Source organism: Lepidochelys olivacea (assembly GCF_965140295.1).
Source record: "Lepidochelys olivacea isolate rLepOli2 genome assembly, chromosome: 2".
NCBI classification, from domain to species: domain Eukaryota; kingdom Metazoa; phylum Chordata; order Testudines; family Cheloniidae; genus Lepidochelys; species Lepidochelys olivacea.
Window position 1 is genome coordinate 134525388 of NC_140412.1, and position 24552 is coordinate 134549939.

The window sequence follows — 24552 nt, forward strand, 5'->3', positions numbered from 1 at the left end:
TTATTTGTTAAATGATAAGACATAACTATTGCAGATTCCATTGTAAGAACCTGTCTTAGATACATAAATCTTTCAATGCTGTACTACTGAATCTCCATCCCATAGCTCTGAGAAGTTTGATTCATAACAGCCCAGGGCATGATAAGTCCCAATAGCCACCACTTTCCTGAAGTTACTTTCGGGAAATCCTTTGAGCTTTCTGATAATGGAGGTTTCTTTCCAAATATAAATTGGGTATATAGAAAAATAATTGCCTTATTCTACAGACTTCCAGCAACCTTCCTCCTCTCGGTCCAAACACATTAACACTTTGCCCTTTCTGAATCACTAATAAAGTTTCCTGTGTTCACAGATATCATAAACTCAGTGCCTATTCTGTTTTCCAGGAAAGTCTGTGATAGTTCAAAAGTTATTCCTTTAGTCCTAAAAGACACATTGTTCCATCTCTGCCTGCTCTTGCAAATTTCCTAAGTGCAGACAAAACTATAGGGGCCACTAAAGGTTATTGAAGTTTTCCTGCTTCTGTTGTTTGTTAAAACTTTCTCACTGCCAACATCTTAAAGAAGGGATCCCTCAAATTTTCTACTTTAGTCAGTGATGCCAAGGACATTCCCTGAATAAGACATTCTTCACCCCCACATAAAAAATAATTAATTCCATACTCTTTCATCACACTAATTCCATCTATCCTTCCATTCTTGCTTTTCTCATTTCACACTGTTTCCCCTTCCTGCAGAGCATTAGGGAGGTTTCTTCAGGTAGTTCCCCTACTGCATGACTGTTCCTCACATCCAGAATGATGGTGGTAGACTAGTGTTCTATGGCTTTTGCTTGTGACAGTGGTGACAGCCAGGTTAACCTGTGACCTTTTGCTGTTGGGTGGTTGCTCAATTAAAGAAGTAAAGAGAGAACCTCTTGTGGTGGGCTGGATGATTGTTTGGGAACATACCCACTTTTGTTCTTGAAATGGGCATGCTTCCCCTAGCTGAGGTAGGGGTGGAGGTGGGGATATGTGAGAGAGAGAAAGAGAAGATCCCTGTTGTGTGACTGTGGAAGAGAGAGTCTCCAGGCTCCAGGTTGGGGTTGGGTATTTAGCCATCCACTGGTGGGAGCTGCAGCAGCAGGTTGGTCTTACACCATGTTCTCCTAACATACCAGGGGAGACTATATTGTGGCATCCATGTACTCCTATGGATGCAGAAGAGGAATTCCTGCAGCAGTGGTAGTCAGGCCCATTGTGGGCACACCCATATTATAATAGACTGAGCAGCAGCCAGCTAAATCCCAGTATCAAAGAGGGCTAAACATTTTAATGAGAGCCAACCTTAGCATTTTTAAGAAGGCCTATGAAAATAATGTATGTCCCACATACTACACATACTGATTGAAACTGATTCCTACACACTCTTATTACATCACTATGCTTAGGGATGACCCAATAACTTTGTTGAGGGCTAGCAAGTTTTTCTTTCATTTGTACATCAACCTTGACTCACTCCATTATTTTTACATCTTCAGGTTTCTATTTCAACTATTTATTTCTCTCTGGAGAGATCTTTGATTTTCAGCCAAATATTATTATCCTTTCATCAGGGACCACAAAGCTCTTCAGTGATAAGAAGCTCCAACCTGCTACCCAGTGACCTGTTAATTGTTGTCAGAATAGGAGCAGAACCCTGACAAAGTCCTGGGAACCAATTGGCAGAATGCTGGGGGTCCCGATTGCTTCACAGCTTCTATTTAAACCCAGCACAAGAACAAAAAGGTGTCCATGCAGCTGGTTCATCCTGTTTAGGAGTGCATCTCTTGCACTAATGATGACTGCTTTGATGTGCCAGAACCCCACTTACAAACAAAAGTGTTTTTAGGGCTAAAGGTTTAGATAGTTTAAAGGAGATTAAGTCAAACATTTCCCTATTGGCAAAACATCTGAGGAGAAAATGTAGAATTGACGTGTATTGTATATACTCAAAATTAAAATCTACATTTATTAGGAAAGTATAGTATGTTGTGAAAAACAGTCCTATAGTGATATATTAATTTATGAAATTCCTTAATGCTTAAATAGATGATAAAATATTTTTAAGATAAAATGTAAAATTCCTTGAAATTAACTAAATGAATTTATAGCAAACTACCATCCTTGAAGCCATATGACTATTTCTTTTTTCCCTTATTAAAAAAATGCCACATAATACTGCATTCTGGATACTTATGGCTGACATTGATGGAATACTGATAATTACTCTGACTTTTTTGTTTCATCACTCAGAAGATGTTTATAATTAATTTACAAGCTCTTGGCCTAAAGTATGTAATGATCAACAATTGAAAATGGAAAGGTCGTTTTGATTTTAAAAAGTAATTTACATAGCATGGACATAAACATGAAATCTGTCATGAAGACATCTGTTTATGAAATTAGGTCAGTTGGCTTGCATCCCCAATTACGAAAGCATACTGAATCAGGGTCACCCCCTGTCCTGCATGGCACTTGAATGAGTGTGTGAAGTCTTAATTAAAGTAGGGAAAAGGTGTGTAAGTTGTGGGGAGGAAGATATGATGTTAGGAAAGCAAACCATCACATATAAAAATATTTATGTCAATCACTTATAAAGGAGGTAAGAGTTTTTGTGAAAGAAGTTGCTGTTGACTCAGGAAAAGTCTAGTAAAACTGTAGACATAAGGACTTCTAAAACTCATTAAAGTTCTCTTCCATTCCCTGTGGATAATGACCATCCTAGATAACATGTTACTTGGTGTGGTCCCACAACAGACACTGGAGGCACAATTCTGGAAGCTTAAATATGAGATCCAGGCAGAGCTGAGATACATGGGGGCTTCTTGCCTTTAAGTATGCAGGGCCAGTGCATCAAGCACCTGTGCAGATCCACTGACACAATGTACTCTCTGGGTGGGAGCACTAATGCAATTCTGAAGCACAGGACTGATTGCAGATAAGTTCTGCTTTGTGGCCTGAAGGATTTTCCCTGGATAACCACTTTTGGTCCAAATTAGTCCACAGAGAACAACCCAAGAGTGCTTGTGAGCTGATCACTTTTATTTCAAATACAATCAGAATCTCGTGATTTCTAAGGTATAATACTTTGTAAGCACAATCATAGCTCCATATGTTACTACTAATTGGAAAACAGACTATTTGGGTCACTAAAGCTTTATATAGAAAGCCGTCATCATGCAGCCAAGAAAGCCTTTCCTGATCATCATTCAGCCATTTTCTGTATTTTTGGGACTCCTCTTTGGTGATCAAATTAATTTAAAAATAGCTGAAATTTAAAATGTCCAACTTTTATCAATTATTCTAATTTATGTATCTATATAAAAAGGAGTTGTAACATTCCTAAATAGACAGTCAATACAAAAATGACAAGACCAGCAACATACAACTCACCAAGCTTCAACAAAATCAGTTATCGGACAGACTTTGGTGAGACTACATGTATAAGAGAAAAGCAAGATACAATTAGCCATATTTTCTCATCACATAAAACTGTATTTTAGTATTAGATTGAAGCTTTTTGCTTTCAAAATGGGTTTTGGCTGAAGTGGACAGATTCTTTTACTCTCCTCCCTGCTGGCAGGTATTATAACCATACATATAAATTCTGAAGCTCTGCGCATTCATGGCACATGGAGCTCATTGTCTCCACCCTAGGAGTGGCTTGCTGTAGGGAGGGAAACTCAGGGTTAGGAAGACATTTGCAAGGGAGTCCTAAGAAGAGCCAAGTTTAGGTAGAAAGCTTCAGCTGAGGTTTATGTTTTTGTTAAGTCAACTGTAGAGCTCCCCAGAAGTGGAATGCATGTTTGGACTCAGAACAGCTGGGGACTGGTTTCCAGAAGTGCTCAAGTGACCACAACTCCCACTGAAGTTAAAGGGAGCTGCAGGTGCTCAATACCTTTGAAAAATCCAATTAAGTTTGTGCAGATTCTCTTCAGAGCAGCTGACAACCTGTTTAACACCACATAGCAACAACACTGTGGCATGTACAGAACTGTAAAGAGTCCTCTGTACTGATTTTGTTTTGTAATAAACGCTGGCCAAAAAGGCAGAGAATGATAAGCAACAGCTGTATGATACTGTACTAATTTATTATCAATCAACATAAATCATGCCTAAGAATGAGACAGCAATAATCAGTTACAACATAATTCATTGCAAAAACTATAATGCACAAAGATATCAAGCTAATAAGAAAGTAGGAATTAAGTGAGTATACTGAGCTACCTTCAGTGTACAGCTATCAGTATATTTTATCTACCCTGATTCGTCAAATACTATTACCATTCACACTGACTTCCTGTTAGTGAGATTATAAAATGATAAACGTTAATTTGTTTTAATTTATTACAATTTGTGTACTAAAATAAGTATAGCAGTAATATGAGTAATTCTATAAATAGAGATGGACACAAATGTATGATATTCAAATTAAATAATTTTCTTTCTTAGACTTAGCATTATTTTTACTAGACCCTAATGAACAACAGATGAAAGAATCATTTAGCGATTCTTGGAACATAAGAAATGTCCTATTTTTTTGTGGAACTATAGTAGAGCTTTTGGCTTACTAGGGTGTCATTTTTTCTGTCTCGGAGTTGAAAGGTAAAATGGAAATTCATTGAGTACAGGTAGGTGAATCCTGCAGGGTTCGGTTCACATGGACTAAAAGAACAGGACATTTTTATGACAGGTTTCAAAGGCTTTGGAAGTGCGCCAACCCCTGCAGGTTTGCTGGGTAGTTAAGATTCCACAGAACCTGAATTTCCCCACTCCCTACAGGTAGTAGGGCAATGTATGCACCTTTGCTTTCAAAAATTGCACAGATTTGTTGGCTTCAAAGGGGGTCTGCCCCTTGCCTTTCTTATTCTCAGAAAAGCAACAAAAGGTAATTCAGTGTCTGCTCAAGGGGGACAGATGCTGGAGTAGTTCTTGAGGGGGAGGCAGTGAAATCATCATCCCAACTATGACAAATGTAGGCATACAACATCTGAGCCTCTATTGAACTTAAAAACACAGGCTAATTAAAGGTCTGTAAAATCATTTTTATTGCTCTACTCTTGGGATAAAAATATGTGTGGTAGGGGGAAATGTCTGAAGCATAGGCTAACCTATGGGGCACCATGGTCATTGAACGGCTGATTTTCAGCTCACTTCCCTTTAGTTACTCCCATTTTCCTCTTCTAATCACTCAGTATTGATTTCCCTCTGTTAAAAGGAAATTAGAAAAATGTATCCTCTCCTGTTAGGTCCTCTGAGCTGTATTGGGAACCACGATTTTATCTTATGGCATTTTTGGAGCTCTGAAACAACACGGTATCCAGGTCATAAAATGGCTTAAACAAGCATGATAGATCATGACTGGAAAATCAGTGCTGGAAAGTATATAAAAACATTATCTTTGATATTAATAAATGGGTTATTCTACTCGAGCAGAATACAGATTTTTTTTTGGGCTTGTGGTTATTTACCTTGCTATTTGGTAAAGCAGACCAGAAGTTCTATCAAACTGAGCTTATCAAGTATCCCTCACTGATCTTGAACAGAACACCTAGAAAACTAGTACACAACTGTCAAGGTTCCTTCCCCACTCTGAACTTTAGGGTACAGATGTGGGGACCTGCATGAAAGACCCCTTAAGCTTATTCTTACCAGCTTAGGTTAAAAACTTCCCCAAGGTACAAACTTTGCCTTGTCCTTGAATCCTATGCTACCACCACCAAGCGTGTTAAACAAAGAACAGGGAAAGAGCCCACTTGGAGACGTCTTCCCCCAAAATATCCCCCCAAACCCTACACCCCCTTTCCTGGGGAAGGCTTGATAAAAATCCTCACCAATTTGTACAGGTGAACACAGATGCAAACCCTTGGATCTTAAGAACAATGAAAAATCAATCAGGTTCTTAAAAGAAGAATTTTAATTAAAGAAAAAGTAAAAGAATCACCTCTGTAAAATCAGGATGGTAAATACCTTACAGGGTAATCAGAGTCAAAACATAGAGAATCCCTCTGGGCAAAACCTTAAGTTACAAAAAGACACAAAAGCAGGAATATACATTCCGTTCAGCACATTGTATTTTACCAGCCATTAAACAAAAGGAAATCTAATGCATTTCTAGCTAGATTACTTACTAATTTAACAGAGCTTCTGAGACTGCATTCCTGATCTGTTCACAGCAAAAGCATCACACAGACAGACAGACCCTTTGTTCCCCCCCTCTAGCTTTGAAAGTATCTTGTCTCCTCATTGGTCATTTTGGTCAGGTGCCAGCGAGGTTATCTTGGCTTCTTAACCCTGTACAGGTGAAAAGGTTTTTCCTCTGGCCAGGAGGGATTTTATAGCACTGTATACAGAAAGGTGGTTACTCTTCCCTTTATTTTTATGACAACAACAATGACATTTTGAATGGCTTCTGTTACAACCTGGCTCAGTCCCAATCTCTGTTGTAAATGAACCCCAATCCCAGGCCCGTTTGCTTCTAAACCCAGCTGCTACTGGGCTGTGACTGGTCACTGTTCCTAGCTCTGGGTCTCTCAGGTACCCAGCCAGGTGGAAACCCTGTGTCTGAAACCATTCCTGGGAAATGGTATGCTGCAGCCTCAGACCCCAAAACCTGTGCTACAGCCCTCCTGAACCCTCAGTTGCTTAGCAGTTCCCCCCAGAGTCCATCTAGTTGTGGTTTCTAGTTAAACTTTTCAGAGAAATGTGGCAGGAAAGCAAGGAACCCAGGCTTAGCAAAGTAATTTTATAACCACAGACACTTTTGCAAGCACTAAAGAGTTACAGATCTATGAAAAGTCCTGAACACAACCGCCCTGGTCTGATCTGTACATGCAGGGCCAGTGGCGCAATGGATAACACGTCTGACTATGGATCAGAAGATTCTAGGTTCAGGGGGGACGGAGAGCTCAGTGGTTTGAGCCTTGGCCTGCTAAACCCAGGGTTGTGAGTTCAATCCTTGAGGGGGCCATTTAGGGATTGGGGCAAAATTTGGGGATTGGTCCTGCTTTGAGCAGGGTGTTGGACTAGATGACCTCCTGAGGTCCTTTCCAACCCTGATATTCTATGATCTCACCTTTTCTGTGTCCTGGGTTTTGTTGGAGTCTTCTCTGCCTCCAGGACCTGGTCTTCTTGCATGTCATGGTGGTCTGAACTCTGAATCTTTTCCTTAGAAAAGCATCCCTCTTTTAAAAGTCTTTGTTCCCCTTCTTTGCACATGTTTCTACAGAAGGAATTCCATGCTCCAGTCCATCACTCACCAGTTTCTATGTAGCGAGAAATTCAAAGTCAATTGTCCTATCAGCAGAAAGGCCATTTTTCCAGTAGAACATTCATTCAGTGTTGATGACTCTTGATAGCTCTATCATAGCTTCTGAGGAAGAGCTCTGTGTAGCTCAAAAGCTTGTCTCTCTCACCAACAGAAGTTGGTCCAAATATTACCTGACCCACCCTGCCTCTCTAATAGCTTCTCATACATAGTCTTTCCACTAAGTAGCAAGCCTCTGCTACAAAAAATGAATGGTCCAATCCACAAAGAAAGATACAATACAAAGCTCAGCCCCAGTAACAAAATGGAGTTTAAACATGTTTCACAGACATATCCCCAATTTGTCTCAGCCTCCTAGCTGAAGAAATATTTTGTTAGTGAAATGAATACAACTTGGTATTTAATCCATGCTCAAATACAGCATTAAAAGAACACTACAATTGCAAAGTAAAGCCACTCCGAATTTAAGAGAAATCATAAATTAAGTTTTCTGTGCAACCCTAATTTCCCCCCTTTGTGCATATGATCATTATACAGTCTTTAATTATGTGATCACATGCTGCCCATAAATCTTACCAGTTGAAGAGCCAAGCAACCCTGGAAGCCTCTCTGCTCAGACCCGAATTGCTGATGAAAGCAATGTAGATGTACTCTACTGCATAATACACTGAAAAATAATAGTCCAAATTCTATACACCTTACCTTTTTTTTAAAACTCATCTCTTATTCTGGCAGAACTCATTTACTTCAACAAGGGTTTTGCCTGAGTAAGATCTTGAATATTGGCCTGTAAATTAATAAGTATTAAAATAAAAAATATGATCACTCTATTTTATCAGTGCTGTCACCATTTAAAGTCAACTTTTACAAGTAGTCATCACACAACAGGAGTGTCTTTAATGCCTAATTTTCTTCTCTTTGGAATATGAGATAACTTGGACTGCCAAGGGTTTTACAAAGTAGGTAAAAAAGTTGATGACACCTGGCAAAACATTGTCAGTGGTCACATTCTGTGGGGACATGAATGACTTGAAATGGTGGGATACTGTGCAAAGCACTCAATCAACGATTTTGTGCTACTCATATTATGGTAGCACACACAGACATATTGTTCTTCACAAATATATGCAAATACTGCATTTCTTTCAGAATGTGGCAGAAGCAAATATTTTCTTTGCGTAGCTAATGTTCTTTTTCCTGTGGAAATAGGTCATACTGCAGTATAGAACAACCCAGAACTTCTTTTAAACAAATTTAACTTATTTAAAAATATTTTATTTTTGTTTGGGGACATAGTTCTCGAACTGTATCACTAACCCATTTATTTGCATATGTATACCTAATTGCCAAAAAAATGGACACCATAAATCTCTCATTGATTACTTTGAGCAATATCTTACAGTCAGATTGTTATTAGTCAGTGTGCAGTCAGGCTGCACTTTAGTAATTTTAAATGTTGCTAGATAGAATTTACAAGTTGGGTGGTTTATTTATCATAATCTCCCAAATCCTGATTTTCTTTCTCTCATTAGTGTAATGAGAAATTTGCTTTATCATTGTCAAAATTAAGACAGCCTTTGATTTATATTTAAAATATTCTGAGTTCTAAAACATTAATCAGAAGCTATTATATATTGTTTTCTGAACTTTACCATCAGCTAACATGTTAGGAAATTCACTATGAAAGGTTTTGCTACAACCATTGGGCAATAAATAAAAGTGTCTACACAATTTCCATTTCATATATTGAACTCATGAGCAGTCTGGAACTTGTTCTCTAGAGATGCCTGAAATCTTATGAATAATTTATCACACTGAGTTTGTATTAACTCTATAATTAAAGGATTTTTTCCAATACATCACAATATATTTTATTTTTCAAAAAGACCCATAGGCTACTGCCTCTCACTGCTAATCGTATGCAGATGTGGTTTTGAAGTCAATGGGAAGAAAGTTAGGCCAACAGAGAGTGCCTTTGAAAATCCTACCCTGCACCTTTTTAATAACAAGTCAAGAATATGTACATTTGCAAGAACTTACCTCATGGCATTCATTGCAAAACATATTGTTATGGTTTTCTGCAATTGTATCTGTGACATTATCTGCTTAAAATATCATCATGTAGATCACTATTATATAATTGCAACAAATCTTGTACAACGTATGTCAGTAAAGTGTCTATGGAAAAGTTATGATTTGCTGCATATGATTATCCTATTTGTATGCATGTGTCATTTTTGTATCAGAAGCTATGAATCTTGACTAGGTACCCTCATTTCAAATGTGTTTGCTCATGTGGTAACACTCACAAGGTATTTAGCCTGCACAACGTGAAGGGACTACTGAAGTTAAATGGCCCATCAAGGAACACGTAACTCACTATGGACCATGGACAACACCCATCCACACCTGATGGACTTTTATGTGAACGTTCTAATAGAGTATGGGTGATGTCCCCTGCTGTGACTCAGCAGAGCATGCAAAGGCATGTGACGAGGCCATGTGACACTAAACTCCATCTTGTTACCTGTATTTTTCTACAAGCTGTGTGGAGGGCTTTGACTGAAACAATGGGATTTTCTCCACATGGCAGAAGCTATAAAAGCCCCTGGAAACATCTCAATTTTGCGTCTTTCCTGCTCAGACCTCTGGCCTATGAACTTTTACTAATGGGAGCATTCTAACCAAGGGACTGAGGACTTTCCAATGATTGGAAGCTAACAGAGACTTAACAAGCCAGCAGTTTATTCCATCACTGCTACAAGCCTGAGCCAAGAACTTTACAATTAGTGTATTTATTTGATACTTTTAACCAATTTTAATTCACACCTTTCTTTCTTTTTATAAATAAACCTTCAGATATTAGATACTAAAGGACTGGCAACAGCATGATTAATGGGTAATTTCTGAGTTGTACATTGACCTGGATATGTGGCTGGTCCTTTGGGATCTGAAGAACCCTTTGGCTGATGAATATGGTTTTAAATTACCACGCATTCAGTCTAGCATCTGGGTATTGAATCCAGGACTGCAATACCTAAGGAGGCTGCATTTCTAACTTCTAGTTAGCCAGTGTTGTCAGACAGAACTTTATTTTTGTTGCTGGTCTGGTATATCTTACAGGAGAATAACTACCAGTTTTGGGGTGTGTCTGCCCTATTTCTCCACAGTTTGTCCTGAATTTGGTATTCTCAGTTATGACTCACATAGGCCTGGTGACATTATCAAATACAATATGACTGTCAGGGCTATCAACTGGTCTCTCTCTCAATTATCTATGGCTCTCTACACATGACTAGGACAACAGAATTTTGCTGTAGCTGTGCTGGTCCCATGAAATTAGAGAGGCAACATCTTGTCTCTAGGAAAATGGAAAACATTCCCAATCCTCTTGCTTACAAAGGCCTTTCCAGACTCACAATCTTCCAACATATAAAGCCAGATTAAGAGCTGCTCTAAGCAGTTTACACCATGACAACATGCTTTCCTCATTAATTTCCTACTGTTTCACAGTTACTGTTAGGGGGCTTATTCCTTCACCCACTTACTTCCCTGGTCCTTCTCACATGAACAGAGAGCAACAATACCCGAAGTCCAAAGGTGCAAACAATTCGATGTTTATTGGGGTGAACTTCCAGCAAGCATGATTCCAGTTTCCTTCCTTAGTATCCTCCTTCCCAGCTCTGACACCACAGAGCCTTACACCTGTGTCCCTGTTCCCATTCCTACCCTTAGCCAAACATGATTCCAACTTCCTTACTCCCATTCCCTGTTCCCATTTCCCCCTTTAGCAAAACATGATTCCAATTTTCTTACCCCCATTCCCTGTTCCCATCTCCCCCTTTAGCAAAACATGATTCCAATTTTCTTACCCCCATTCCCTGTTCCCATCTCCCCCTTTAGCAAAACATGATTCCAATTTTCTTACCCCCATTCCCTGTTCCCATCTCACACACCCACATGCCCACCCACACCCACACCCTGTTCCCATCTCACACACCCACATGCCTACCCCCACCCACACCCCGTCACTTCCTCATTGACTACAGATTATATAGTAAAACTTGAGTTCTGCTTAGCTATACCTTAACCAATCCTTTTCCTGAAATTTAACTAACCAATCCTAACATATTGTAACATGATTATGTAACCAATTATATCCCACCACCTCAATTAGTTTACACCCAGCAAAATTAATTATACAGCAGACTGGAACAATCACAGAACCAGACAGATTATACAGACAAACAACAGCAAAGTGGGAACTATAATGACAAAACAATGCAGAAGTGAGGATTTCACATCCCAGCTATTGATAAGTGAGTTCTTGCCAGACAGGATGCTATCAAACTAAGTTTCCTTTTACATTTTCTAGGCACTTCCCTTTCTCTGGAGGTGATAGGAATACAATCCTGTCCTGATAGTGCCTAACAGCCCAATAGCACCTTATTTCAATGTGACTAGTTTGGAATGTGAGGATGTGATCGTTCGCTTCCCAGCTTATGGCTGCCTCTGCTGCTTAGCCAAAGGCCTGAGCCTAAGCACAGGGCCACAAACTGTCACAGTAAGAGAAGGCCCTTACACCAGCAGACAGTGATTTTGATTCTTTCTTTTATACCTCTATCACTAGCCAAGTGATAAGAATACACCTAAATTCTTAGAGTACAGGCCTTTGCAGACAGGCCTGAATATCGATATCCTAACAGTTACTCTGGCTGTGCTTCTCCTAACATTTTCAATTTACACAGTATATCAATCAGAGTTATCAGCTAGGGCCCATTGTCCTTCTATGGGGCATAGAATCATAGAAGTGTAGGACTGGAAAGGACTTCCAGAGGTCATTGGATCCACTCCCCATGCGGAGGCAGGACCAAGCATATCTAGATGATCCCTGATAGATGTTTGTCTAACCTATTCTTTAAAACCTCCAATAATGGGGATTCCACCTTGGTAACCTATTCCAGTACTTATCATTATAGTTAGAATTGTTTTACCATCTAACCTAAATCTCCCTTCCAGCAACTTAAGCAGATTACTTTTTGATGTCATATTCAGTGGAAAGGAGAACCATTGATCTCTGCTCTCTTTATTACAGCCCTTAACATATTTGAAGGCTATCAATCTCTCCTCCCACCCCATGTCTTCCTTTCTCAAGACTAAACATGTCCAGATGTTTTTGAGGGTTTTTTTTTAATATTTCCTCATTTGTCATGCTTTCTAAACTTTTTTTTTCTTTTGCTCTTCTCTGGAGACTCTCTAATAGATCCACAACTTTTTAAAAGTGTGGCACCCAAAACTAGACACATCTGAGGGCTCACCAGTATGAAGTAGAGGGGAACAGTTGTCTTTCATGTCTTACATACAACATTCCTGTCAATACATATCAGAATGATATTAGTCTATCCTCCAAAGAGCTAGTAAACCCAATCCAGCTTGGTGTCATCCACAAATTCATTAAGCATACACTCCTCTCAATTATCCAAGTCGTTAATGAAAATATTGAACAGTACCAGACTGAGAACAGACCCCTATAAGACGTCACTAGATACATCTTATCAGTCTGACAGTGAATCATTGATCATTACTTTTTGTGTACGGTTTCTTGAAGTCTTTAAATCGTGATTTGAGGACTTCAGTAACTCATCCAGAGGTTATGGATCTATTACAGTAGTGGGTGGGTGAGGTTCTGTGGCCTGCAATGTGCATGAGGTCAGATTAAATGATCATTATGGTCCTTTCTGACCTTAAAGTCTATGAGTAAATAACATGCCAGGTATCTCGGATGAATGTGGTATTTCCTTCACTCAAAAGTCCTCTTCTGCATTTACAGCAATGTGTGATTCACTGCCCCAATGTACATTGCCAGCTGAAGTGCAAGAAGTGAAGATGGGAAAGATCTATCAATCAATAGCTAGATTACTGGTCTGGGATTCAGGAGACATAGGTTCTATCCCTGACTCTCCTTGCCTGTTGTGACACCTCAGATAAGCTCACTGTAACTTTGCTATTTATAAAATGGTGATAATGGTATTTTCTTCCTGTTTTAAATTACTTAGGGAATCTACAGGTGAAGGTGCTATTTAAGAGCTAGGTATAATTGTTACTTATATTAAAATCCTAAGGTGAGAGACTTGGGGTTTTCTATAGGCCCCTTATGGTCTCTGGTTTGATTCCTCTGTAGTCCCCTTGTCCCGTCCAATTTCCCAACCTCCACCATTGACTTCCTGAGGTTGATAGGACAGTCCTGGCCCTAAGCATTTTAAGATTGCGACATTCCCCAGGGTGCAACTTGAACTGCTGTGTCCCCTTAACTCTCCAGCCCGGGGTGCCTTTTATGCTGCTTTGCTAGTGAGCCATCCAGGCTCTGTTCACTCACAGTCACCAGCATGTAAAGTCACTCTCAGCTGAAGACATGAATGCTATACCCAACCATCCATGAATAGATACAGGCAACACCCGCCTATCCCTCAGTCCCAACCTTACCCCCCAGAAATGTGCATCTTGTACTGTTCAGTAGCTTACTGGATGGTACAAGTTCATAATTAGTCTGTCATTCCAACAAAGGGTAATAAATATGCACCAACCCTATTGACCTGAGTAGAGATTTCCCAAACACCTCAGTGAAACACACTGGTTTAGACAAAACAGAAAAAAACAAGTTTATTAACTAGAGAAAGATATATTTTGAGTTATTCTAAGTGATAAGACATATAAGTCAGAATTGGTTACAAAAGAAATAAAAAGATAAACACTCAAGCTAATTCTTAAACTTTATCAAGACCCATAAGCTTCAAAACAAAAACCTCTCTCTCACCCAAAAGCTTTTACCGGTCTGTACTAGCTGAAAAAACCTCCAGACCAGGACCACTCCCCCGCAGTTCAATGATGCATCTTATGTCTTTCAAACAATCTTGCTGCAGTGAGTAGAGATGGGGGAGAAGAGGCAATTTGTGTGTTGTGAGTTCTCAATTCTTATACATTTTCCCCCTCTTTGAGGATTACCTGCAGCTGGGGTGTAGACAAAATAGTCTCCTATATACATGAAATTTGAAACGCCTTTCAGGTAAATTGTGGCTCACTTTCTTATACCTTCCGTATACGTGAAGTTTGAGCCATCTCAGAAATGACATGTAAATTTTTTGTTTACAGTCTTCCCTGGTGGCAAAGGGTTTTTTCAGGAGTTAATAGTTTTCTAACACTGTTGTCAATCCTTTGTTGTCTATGAGGAGCTAGTCAGTGAGCATTCCCCAAAATTACATATTTCAATAGCAAACAGATAGTCAAATGTCATGGCTTTACACACAGTATTGTTATATACATTTTAACAGAATAATGATGTTTGGAAAACTATGAGTTTCCAAATGATACCTCACAAAACATATTTTTTACAACATATATCATAACCATATAAAAGTGGTGAATATGGGGTACTGTATACAATAGAAAATTCTATGGCAGTTTCAGTTAAATGAAAAAAAAATGGAGGATTTACTCAATCAAGTATGAAAATTTATCTCAGGTTTTAGAAGTGAACATGTGAAAACTGCTTTGTAGAAATCATGGGAAACCTGGCATTTTCACTGGTGAGGACTTTGGCACTCTGGTAAATTTAGAAGACAATATGGAATTTCAGCATCCAGGTGGCAGTGAAATGTTTGGTACGGGAAAGGAGTCTCTTCATACATATCTTTTGCCACACCCATTTTTGCCAGAGCTCAAGGTAATTTTAAATTTGGGGTTGGGAAGGGCACAAAAATTTGAATTCCATCCCATCTACTCAACAACCAGCCACGCCATTCCTCTGTGTATGCCCGTCTATCTGATAATAGAAGATAATCATGTTAGCTTAATGTTTCTACTAGAGTGGTCAAGTCAAGTAGCAGTGAAATATTCTACAAGTTTCATATTTGAACTATCTATTGGATTCAGAGTTGACACCCCATTGTGATGAATGGGTTAAATACATACTTTACTCAGAGCTATTGTGTCAGGCTGTTTGCCTACCCAGGCACTGGATGCTTTTGATTCTGAAGCATAATTAAGCAACAACTTTAGAATAAAAGGGCAATTATGTAGCCATCTGTATGGCTGCATTACACATAGGGCCCTGGTTAACGGTCACAGGTTTTGAGAGAGCAGATGATAGTCAATGAAATTTGGCTGGGTGAAAGGAAATGGTAAATATTTACAACTCAATTGCTGCTATGCTGTCTTGTACTCTCAAGTCTCCCACATGTAGCATACCACATCTATGCTTTGGAGAGATCAATGGAAATTAATTTGGGTCATTTGCTCAGATTAAACAAACAAGCTCCCAAGAATAGGAACAGCTCCAGGGATATGGCAACAGTTCATCAATACATGCTCAGACTGAAACACAGGAAAAGGGGCAGAGGGGAAAAAAGAGTACTTCCACTATTTTGATGGATGACAATCACTATGCATAGTGAGTTATCAAGAGTGGATTGGCACACTAGTCAGGGTTCTGAGAGTAAGCCTTGTGCTAGCAAAGATAATTCTGCCTTTAACAGTGGCCAGTACGAAATGATTCAGAAAAAAGGTGTAAACCCCCACAGTGGAAAATTTTTCATTAACATTCTTACGGAGGAAAATCTCAGGTAGTTAGTGAGTTGCTTGTTGTACATAAAGTAGTTGCCACAAACGTTATGGTTGGCTTCTTCACTACAAAAGTTAACCAAGAGCAAAGTAGTGAGACAACATGCTCGCGAACACCTACAAGATTATCAGATATGACCCTAAAATTCTGCAGAGTTCTGCAGTTCCATTTGAGGGCGGCAGACTGACAGTGAAATGATGATGGGAGCAGTCATACCATCGGGCCATTTCAGAAATTAATGTTTTTACTTTTTATGCTGCTTTTCTGTTAATTATTGCTATGTTTTTAATCCAATTTTCTGAAAAGAAATATTGAGGGTACTATTTTTTAATCTTCTGTGGCATAACAAATTTTCACTTGCAGATCACTTTTAATGTAGTGTATGTTTGTGTCCCTTCAACATAAAGTATGTATCTCTACTAATCATGGAAGTCCCCTATTCAAACTTTGACCTGACTATTATTTCAGCTTCTTAAATCTCACTGAATCTTCCTTAAATATTTTCATTAACTATACAATGGTAAAATAACTCAGCCTAGGAAATAAAACAAATATCTAGCCTGAGATAGAGCAATATATCAAAATCAAAATCCCAGTAAGGGCAATATGTAGCATATATTTTAATCTGGCTGGCTGTCTTTTCATCAGAAAATTTACTGCAGATAACTATTGTAGCATACAATCTGATACAAGACTCCAGACACATATTTCTGCTTAAGAAATTAACTCAGATTAATATGGCAATAATTGTTTCAGCTTGGTTACATACATTTGCTAATTAAAAATTGAGGGAAATGTGATTGAGAAGACAGTGACATCTGTTAACAAGCATACACTAATGATTTGGCTGTTTCTCTTGACTTCTGGAAATGAGTGCTCCATTGTGACCACTCTGGACAGCACTCTCAACTCAGATGCACTGGCCAGGTAGACAGGAAAAGAACCGCGAACTTTTGAATCTCATTTCCTGTTTGGCCAGCGTGGCAAGCTGCAGGTGACCATGCAGAGCTCATCATTAAACTGCCAGTCTTGTTGGGTGAATTGCCAAGTGTGGGTTAATCTTTTTCTTTCTTAAAAAGGACACCACTCTTTTCCTCAAAGGTGTCCATACAGGAAAATCATTTGGTTACCTCACACATTTTAAACTACTGTCTGGAATTTTATCTAAGGTAGTGCCCTCATGGGTGGTTGTGGTTTTTGTTTTGTTTTCTTAATATACTTATACACACACATACCCAATCATCCTCCATGGCATTACCATACATACAAGTACTGAACAATAGTTTATATTGTTAATATTTGTTACTCACAGGCTAGAGACTCATTTCTTTTCTACCCAGTACATAAAGCACAATATTACCTGAATTCCAACCAGAAAGAGGTGGACCAAATCTTAGCCCTGGTCTACACTAGGACTTTATGTCGAATTTAGCAGCGTTAAATCAATGTAAACCTGCACCCGTCCACACGATGAAGCCCTTTTCTTCGACTTAAAGGGCTCTTAAAATCGATTTCCTTACTCCACCCCTGACAAGTGGATTAGCACTTAAATCGGCCTTGCCGGGTTGAATTTGGGGTACTGTGGACACAATTCGACAGGTATTGGCCTCCAGGAACTATTCCAGAGTGCTCCATTGTGACCGCTCTGGACAGCACTCTCAACTCAGATGCACTGGCCAGGTAGACAGGAAAAGAACCGCGAACTTTTGAATCTCATTTCCTGTTTGGCCAGCGTGGCAAGCTGCAGGTGACCATGCAGAGCTCATCAGCAGAGGTGACCATGAAGAGCTCATCAGCAGAGGTGACCATGATGGAGTCCCAGAATCGCAAAAGAGCTCCAGCATAGACTGAACGGGAGGTACAGGATCTGATCGCTGTATGGGGAGAGGAATCCGTGCTATCAGAACTCCGTTCCAGTTTTTGAAATGCCAAAACCTTTGTCAAAATCTCCCAGGGCATGAAGGACAGAGGCCATAACAGGGACCCGAAGCAGTGCCACGTGAAACTTAAGGAGCTGAGGCAAGCCTACCAGAAAACCGGAGAGGCGAACGGCCGCTCTGGGTCAGAGCCCCAAACATGCCGCTTCTATGATGAGCTGCATGCCATTTTAAGGGGTTCAGCCACCACTACCCCAGCCATGTTGTTTGACTCCTTCAATGGAGATGGAGGCAACACGGAAGCAGGTTTTGGGGACAAAGAAGATGATGATGATGATGAGTTGTAGATAGTTCACAGCAAGAAAGCGGAGAAACCGGTTTTCCAGACAGCCAGGAACAGTTTCTCACCCTGGACCTGGAGCCAGTACCCCCCAAACCCACCCAAGGCTGCCTCCTGGACCCAGCAGATGGAGAAGGGACCTCTGGTGAGTGTACCTTTTAAAATACTATACATGGTTAAAAAGCAAGCATGTGAAAGGATTAATTTGCCCTGGCATTCGCGGCTCTCCTGGATGTACTCACAAAGCCTTTGCAAAAGTTTTTTGGGGAGGGCAGCCTTATTGTGTCCTCCATGGTAGGACACTTTACCACTCCAGGCCAGTAACACATACTCGGGAATCATTGTACAACAAAGCATTGCAGTGTATGTTTGCTGGCATTCAAACAACATCCGTTCTTTATCTCTCTGTGTTATCCTCAGGAAAGTGAGATATAATTCATGGTCACCTGGTTGAAATAGGGTGCTTTTTCTCAGGGGACACTCAGAGGTGCCCGTTCCTGCTGGGCTGTTTGCCTGTGGCTGAACAGAAATGTTCCCCGCTGTTATCCACGGGAAGGGAGGAGGGTTGAGGGGTAGCCACGTGGTGGGGGGAGGCAAAATGTGACCTTATAAAGAAAGCACATGTGCTATGTATGTAATGTTAACAGCAAGGTTTACCCTGAAAGAGTATAGCCACTGTTTTATAAAATGTGTCTTTTTAAATACCGCTGTCCCTTTTTTTTCTCCACCAGCTGCATGTATTTCAGTGATCACAGGATCTTCTCCTTCCCAGAGGCTAGTGAAGATTAGAAAGAAAAAAACACGCACTCGTGATGAAATGTTCTCTGAGCTCATGCTGTCCTCCCACACTGACAGAGCACAGATGAATGCAAGGAGGCAAATAATGTCAGAGTGCAGGAAGTGACCGGGAGGAGAGGTGGCAGGCTGAAGAGAGTAAGTGGCGGGCTGAAGACAGGGCTGAAGATCAAATGTGGCCGCAGCGTGATGAGAGGAGGCAGGATTCAATGCTGAGGCTGCTGGAGGATCAAACCAGTATGCTCCAGTGTATGGTTGAGCTGCAGCAAAGGCAGCTGGAGCACAGACTGCCACTACAGCCACTGTGTAACCAACCGCCCTCCTCCCCAAGTTCCATAGCCTCCTCACCCAGACGTCCAAGAACGCTGTGGGGGAGCCTCCGGCCAACCAGCCACTCCACCATAGAGGATTGCCCAAAAAACAGAAGGCTGGCATTCAATAAATTTTAAAGTTGTAAACTTTTAAAGTGCTGTGTGGCATTTTCCTTCCCTCCTCCACCACCCCTCCTGGGCTACCTTGGTAGTCATCCCCCTATTTGTGTGATGAATGAATAAAGAATGCATGAATGTGAAGCAACAATGACTTTATTGCCTCTGCAAGCGGTGATCGAAGGGAGGAGGGCAGGGTGGTTAGCTTACAGAAAAGTAGAGTGAACCAAGGGGCGGGGGGTTTCATCAAGGAGAAACAAACAGAACTTTCACACCATAGCCTGGCCAGTCATGAAACTGGTTTTCAAATCTTCTCTGATGCAAACCACACCCTCCTGTGCTCTTCTAAATGCCCTGGTGTCAGCAGCCAGGTGATTTGCCTCAACCTCCCACCCTGCCATAAATGTCTCCCCCTTACTCTCACGGATATTGTGGAGCGCACAGCAAGAAGTAATAACAGTGGTAATATTGGTTTTGCTGAGGTCTAAGCGAGTCGGTAAACTGCGCCAGCGAGCCTTTTAAACGTCCAAATGCACATTCTACCACCATTCTGCACTTGCTCAGCCTGTAGTTGAACAGCTCCTGACTACTGTCCAGGCTGCCTGTGTACAGCTTCATGAGCCATGGCATTAAGGGGTAGGCTGGATCCTCAAGGATAACTATAGGCATATCAACATCCCCAACAGCTATTTTCTGGTCTGGGAATAAAGTCCCTTCCTGCAGCTTTTGAAACAGACCAGAGTTCCTGAAGATGCGAGTGTCATGTACCTTTCCCGGCCATCCCGCGTTGATGTCGGTGAAACATCCCTTGTGATCCACCAGTACTTACAGCACTATTGAAAAGTACCCTTTGCGGTTTATGTACTCGCTGGCTTGGTGCTCCGGTGCCAAGATAGGGATATGGGTTCCGTCTATGGCCCCATCACAGTTAGGGAATCCCATTGCAGCAAAGCCATCCACTATGACCTGCACATTTCCCAGGGTCACTACCCTTGATATCAGCAGATCTTTGATTGTGTGGGCTACTTGCATCACAGCAGCCCTCACAGTAGATTTGCCCACTCCAAATTGATTCCCGACTGACCGGTAGCTGTCTGGCGTTGCAAGCTTCCACAGGGCTATCGCCACTGGCTTCTCAACTGTGAGGGCTGCTCTCTCTTGGTATTCATGCGCTTCAGGGCAAGGGAAAGCAAGTCACAAAGTTCCATGAAAGTGTCTTTACGCATGTGAAAGTTTTGCAGCCACTGGGAATCATCCCAGACCTGCAACACTATGCGGTCCCACCAGTCTGTGCTTGTTTCCCGAGCCCAGAATCGGCGTTCCACAGCATGAACCTGTCCCATTAGCACCATGATGCATGCATTGGCAGGGCCCATGCTTTGAGAGAAATCTGCGTCCATGTCCTGATCACTCATGTGACCGCGCTGATGTCGCCTCCTCGCCAGGTATCGCTCTGCCAGGTTCTGGTGCTGCATATACTGCTGGATAATGCGTGTGGTGTTTAATGTGCTCCTAATTGCCAAAGTGAGCCGAGCGGCCTCCATGCTTGCCTTCCGCACAAAAAAAAGGCGTGGAACGATTGTCTGCCGTTGCTCTGACGGCGGGAGAGGCGACTGATGACATGGCTTAGAGGGTTGGCTTACAGGGAATTAAAATCAACAAAGGGGGTGGCTTTACATCAAGGAGTATTTCAAGCAGGACTTCACAGAGGGTTCCAATAAGAAATGGTGCACCTAAGTAATTGTTCTTATTGGAACAAGCAGGTTGGTCTGGCCTCTGATTGATACATGTCTAGATTTACCTTGCTGCACCTTCTCTGTGAGTGACTGCAGTGTGACCTAGAGGAATGAGTCCCCTAGAGGGGGGATGGGGGAAGCAAATGAGTACAAAACAAATCTGGTCTATTTCTTGTTTTGATCCACTCCATCTATCTTTTACATCTTTGGCTGGCAGCAAACTGTGCAGAAAGACTGCAAGCCATCCACATCTCATGGCTGCTCGGCAGAAGATGGTGCAGTAGGACTGCTAGCAATCCGTATCGCCTGCCTGCTCACCATAAGATGGTTCAGTAGGACAGACTGCAGGACTAAAGAGAATGACCTGGTCAAGTCACTTCTAATGTAGTCCCTGCACCCATGTCTTTCCAGGCATTCCTGGCCAATGTGGCCAGGAGCACCTCAGACTTGACGATGACGGCTACCAGTCCTACTGCACCGTCTGCTGCCACAAGGCAAGGGGTTGCTGCTGCTGTGTAGCAATGCAGTACCACGTCTGCCAGCACCCAGGAGACATATGGTGACGGTTACCTGAGCAGGCTCCATGCTTGCCGTGGTATGGCATCTGCACAGGTAACTCAAGAAATAAAGCCTGCTGCAGTTTCCACGATATGCATCTGAGGAAGTGAGCTGTAGCTCACGAAAGCTCATGCTCTAATAAATTGGTTAGTCTCTAAGGTGCCACAAGTCCTCCTTTTCTTTTTGCGAATACAGACTAACACGACTGTTACTCTGAAACCTGTCAAGAAATAAGGTGCAAAATGATTGTCTGCTGCTGCTTTCACGGAGGGAGGGAGGGAGGGAACAGGGGCCTGACGATATATACCCAGAACCACCCGCGACAATGTTTTTGCCCCATCAGGCATTGGGATCTCAACCCAGAATTCCAATGGGCAGCAGAGACTGCGGGAACTATGGGATAGCTACCCACAGTGCAACACTCAGGAAGTCGACGCTTGCCTCGATACTGTGGAAGCACTCCGCCGAGTTAATGCACTTAATGCACTTAGAGCATTTTCTGTGGGGACACACACACTCGAATATATAAAACCGATTTCTAAAAAAACGACTTCTATAAATTCGACCTAATTCTGTAGTGTAGACATACCCATAGAAAACTATACCCATGTGCTAGAAATGCTTTTTTATTCATTAAATTTGTAAATTGAGACTAGGGCTACTACCTGCCCTGGTTTTCCCAGGATCATCCTTTTTTTGACATAGCTGTCCAGGGAAATCTCTGAGTCTTCCCAGACCTTTAAAAGTCCTGGGTTTTGTCAGTTGAATCACCTCTCAGGCTGCTCCTGGGGATCTTGTCTTCCTGGTCTTCCACAGTGCTACTGCTCCTCCTCCCTCCCATCTGCTCTGTGACCCCCCAGCAGGCTCCATGAAGTAGCCCCTACTTCATACCTGATCAACATGCCGCTGAGGGCAGGGAAAAGAGCTCAAGGCAGCAGCTACAATGCACCTTGTTCCTCACTATGGTGGCTGCTGTTCCTGCTCATTGGGGCCCTGCTCCCACTCCTGGGAGCCATCTTCTATTCCCTCCTCTTTTTGTGCTCCCCTTCATCAGCTGAGATATGTCCCTTTTTTGTACCTCAGAGTGGCAACCCTAAAAGGCAACCCTTACTTCTAGCCCAGCCTGACAGACATTCTACATAGATGCACCAGGGACACCATTTAGGAGGGGCAGGGCGGACTCGACCACCCTCCCCCCCCTCCCCCCCGCCAAGTTTCATACCACCAGCTGGGAGTGACACCACTTGCTCCTCTCCCTCCTCCCCTCCCTGGCCTATTCTTTGCTCAGCAAATATGCACCAGTAGACACAGGGCTGCTCAGTCAGGGGAGGGAGCTGCTGCCCCAGGCACATTCAGGGGATAATTATCCTGACAGACATCCAAGCTTTGGAAGTTTCAGGCTGCAAGAACAGGGCTGAAGAATGACCACCTGTAATCTTTCCCTGCAGTGAAGAAACAAGCATGTGCTGTCACACCACAAATATTGTTTAAATTAAACTTAAAACTTTCCCGTTTTTTCCAATGGTCTAATTTTTTTAGTGTATGGCAGTACCCCAGTGTGGCCATTTATTCTGCCATTTAATTTCACTTGTCTGTGAGCATCTTTCCTTTGTCTACAATGGGCTTTGGGTCGGGTTACCAAGTAGGTCCATACAGGCTGTTACACACAAATGTTGAATCCTCTGTGAATGCCTTGATCTTACCAAGTCACCCCAGGATTGCACTTTTCTAGGACCTTTTCCCCAGAATTCCATTTGAGGAACTGCTGGTCCTTTATATGTGCAGATATAAGCAACTGCTCCCCTCAAGCAGCCATGTTAGAGCTGTGTGTCTATTGTGCTGCATGTCCTTCTTTTCCAGTTGGGAAGTAATCTTAGCTCCTGCTGTACTTACTCTTTAATATTTCTGAGGGTGACAGTCTCACAAACTTGAGTACCATCCGTGAATTTCATTGAAGTGTTGTTTACTCTCTCAAATCCTTACAGCAACACACTAGAAGCCTCCTTACAACTTAATCCTTTGTATTTATCATAACTATTTGTATAAACTCTTCAGTGAACAGAAATCCAAGCCAATCTGAACAATTTGTAAGATTTGGCTGCCAACATTTGCTAACATCCATCATTTAATTATACTCGATAGTGATTCTTTTTAAAGGTACAGAACAACCTGTTAAAAAAAGGTTAAATAAATAGATTGGGCTAGTTTTTTAAGTGACTGTTGACTATTGATGCAATGGAAAGTAGCCCTTGGAATCATGGTTAAAGTTGCCCCCTCTCAAAAATAGCCCAGGGAAGGAATTAAGACTCACTCCTAGTTCCTTCCCTGGTGTCCCTCCCCTTTCTTTGGGCTGGGATAGTGAGGAGGAAAGTAATTTACTACAGCGCCTTCCAAGCAGCTCAGCTCTTGTGACAGGCACATTGGAAAATGGACTCAAGGTTTCACCCACTCTGTAACCTCTGTTCTCACTTGCTGTCAGGGGGAGTAGTGGTCCGAGGGAACCAGCTCTACCCTGCTCCTCTGTGGCCAGAGCCATGATCCAAGTAGGTCACAAAGGAGGATGGGAATGCCTGCATGGCCAAATAGTCACAATCTTCACCAAATACTACAGTACAATAATACAATATTACTATCCATCGTTAAATATTCTATCAAAATTATATCCACATTTTATAAATGTTCCCTACAAGCTAACACTATCACCATGACAAATATTTTAGTTACATCCTAACAGTCTAAAACCCACAGAAACTAGACAATAAAAACCTAAGGCTGCCTATCATCATCCTGAAACTGTACAACTTTTTTGTTTTGTGTGTATGTGTGTAGTTAATCTCTAAATGATTAAACATTTTAAATGTGACATTACCCTAGATCCTGCATAAAGAAGTGCTAATTTCTAGTCACTGAAGAAC

At 41.6% G+C, this 24552-nt stretch overlaps 1 long non-coding RNA gene across 1 annotated transcript in view; it reads right to left on the reverse strand.

Moving 5' to 3' along the window:
• Window positions 1-7139: 7139 nt before the first annotated feature.
• The window catches only part of LOC311515466, a 62309-nt gene continuing 44896 nt past the window's right edge, over window positions 7140-24552 (reverse strand). The window contains exons 3-4 of the long non-coding RNA XR_014710149.1: window positions 7989-8073; window positions 7140-7284 (exon numbers count right to left, since the gene is read on the reverse strand). This is a non-coding gene — a long non-coding RNA (uncharacterized lncRNA). The remainder of the gene's footprint in view (window positions 7285-7988; window positions 8074-24552) is intronic.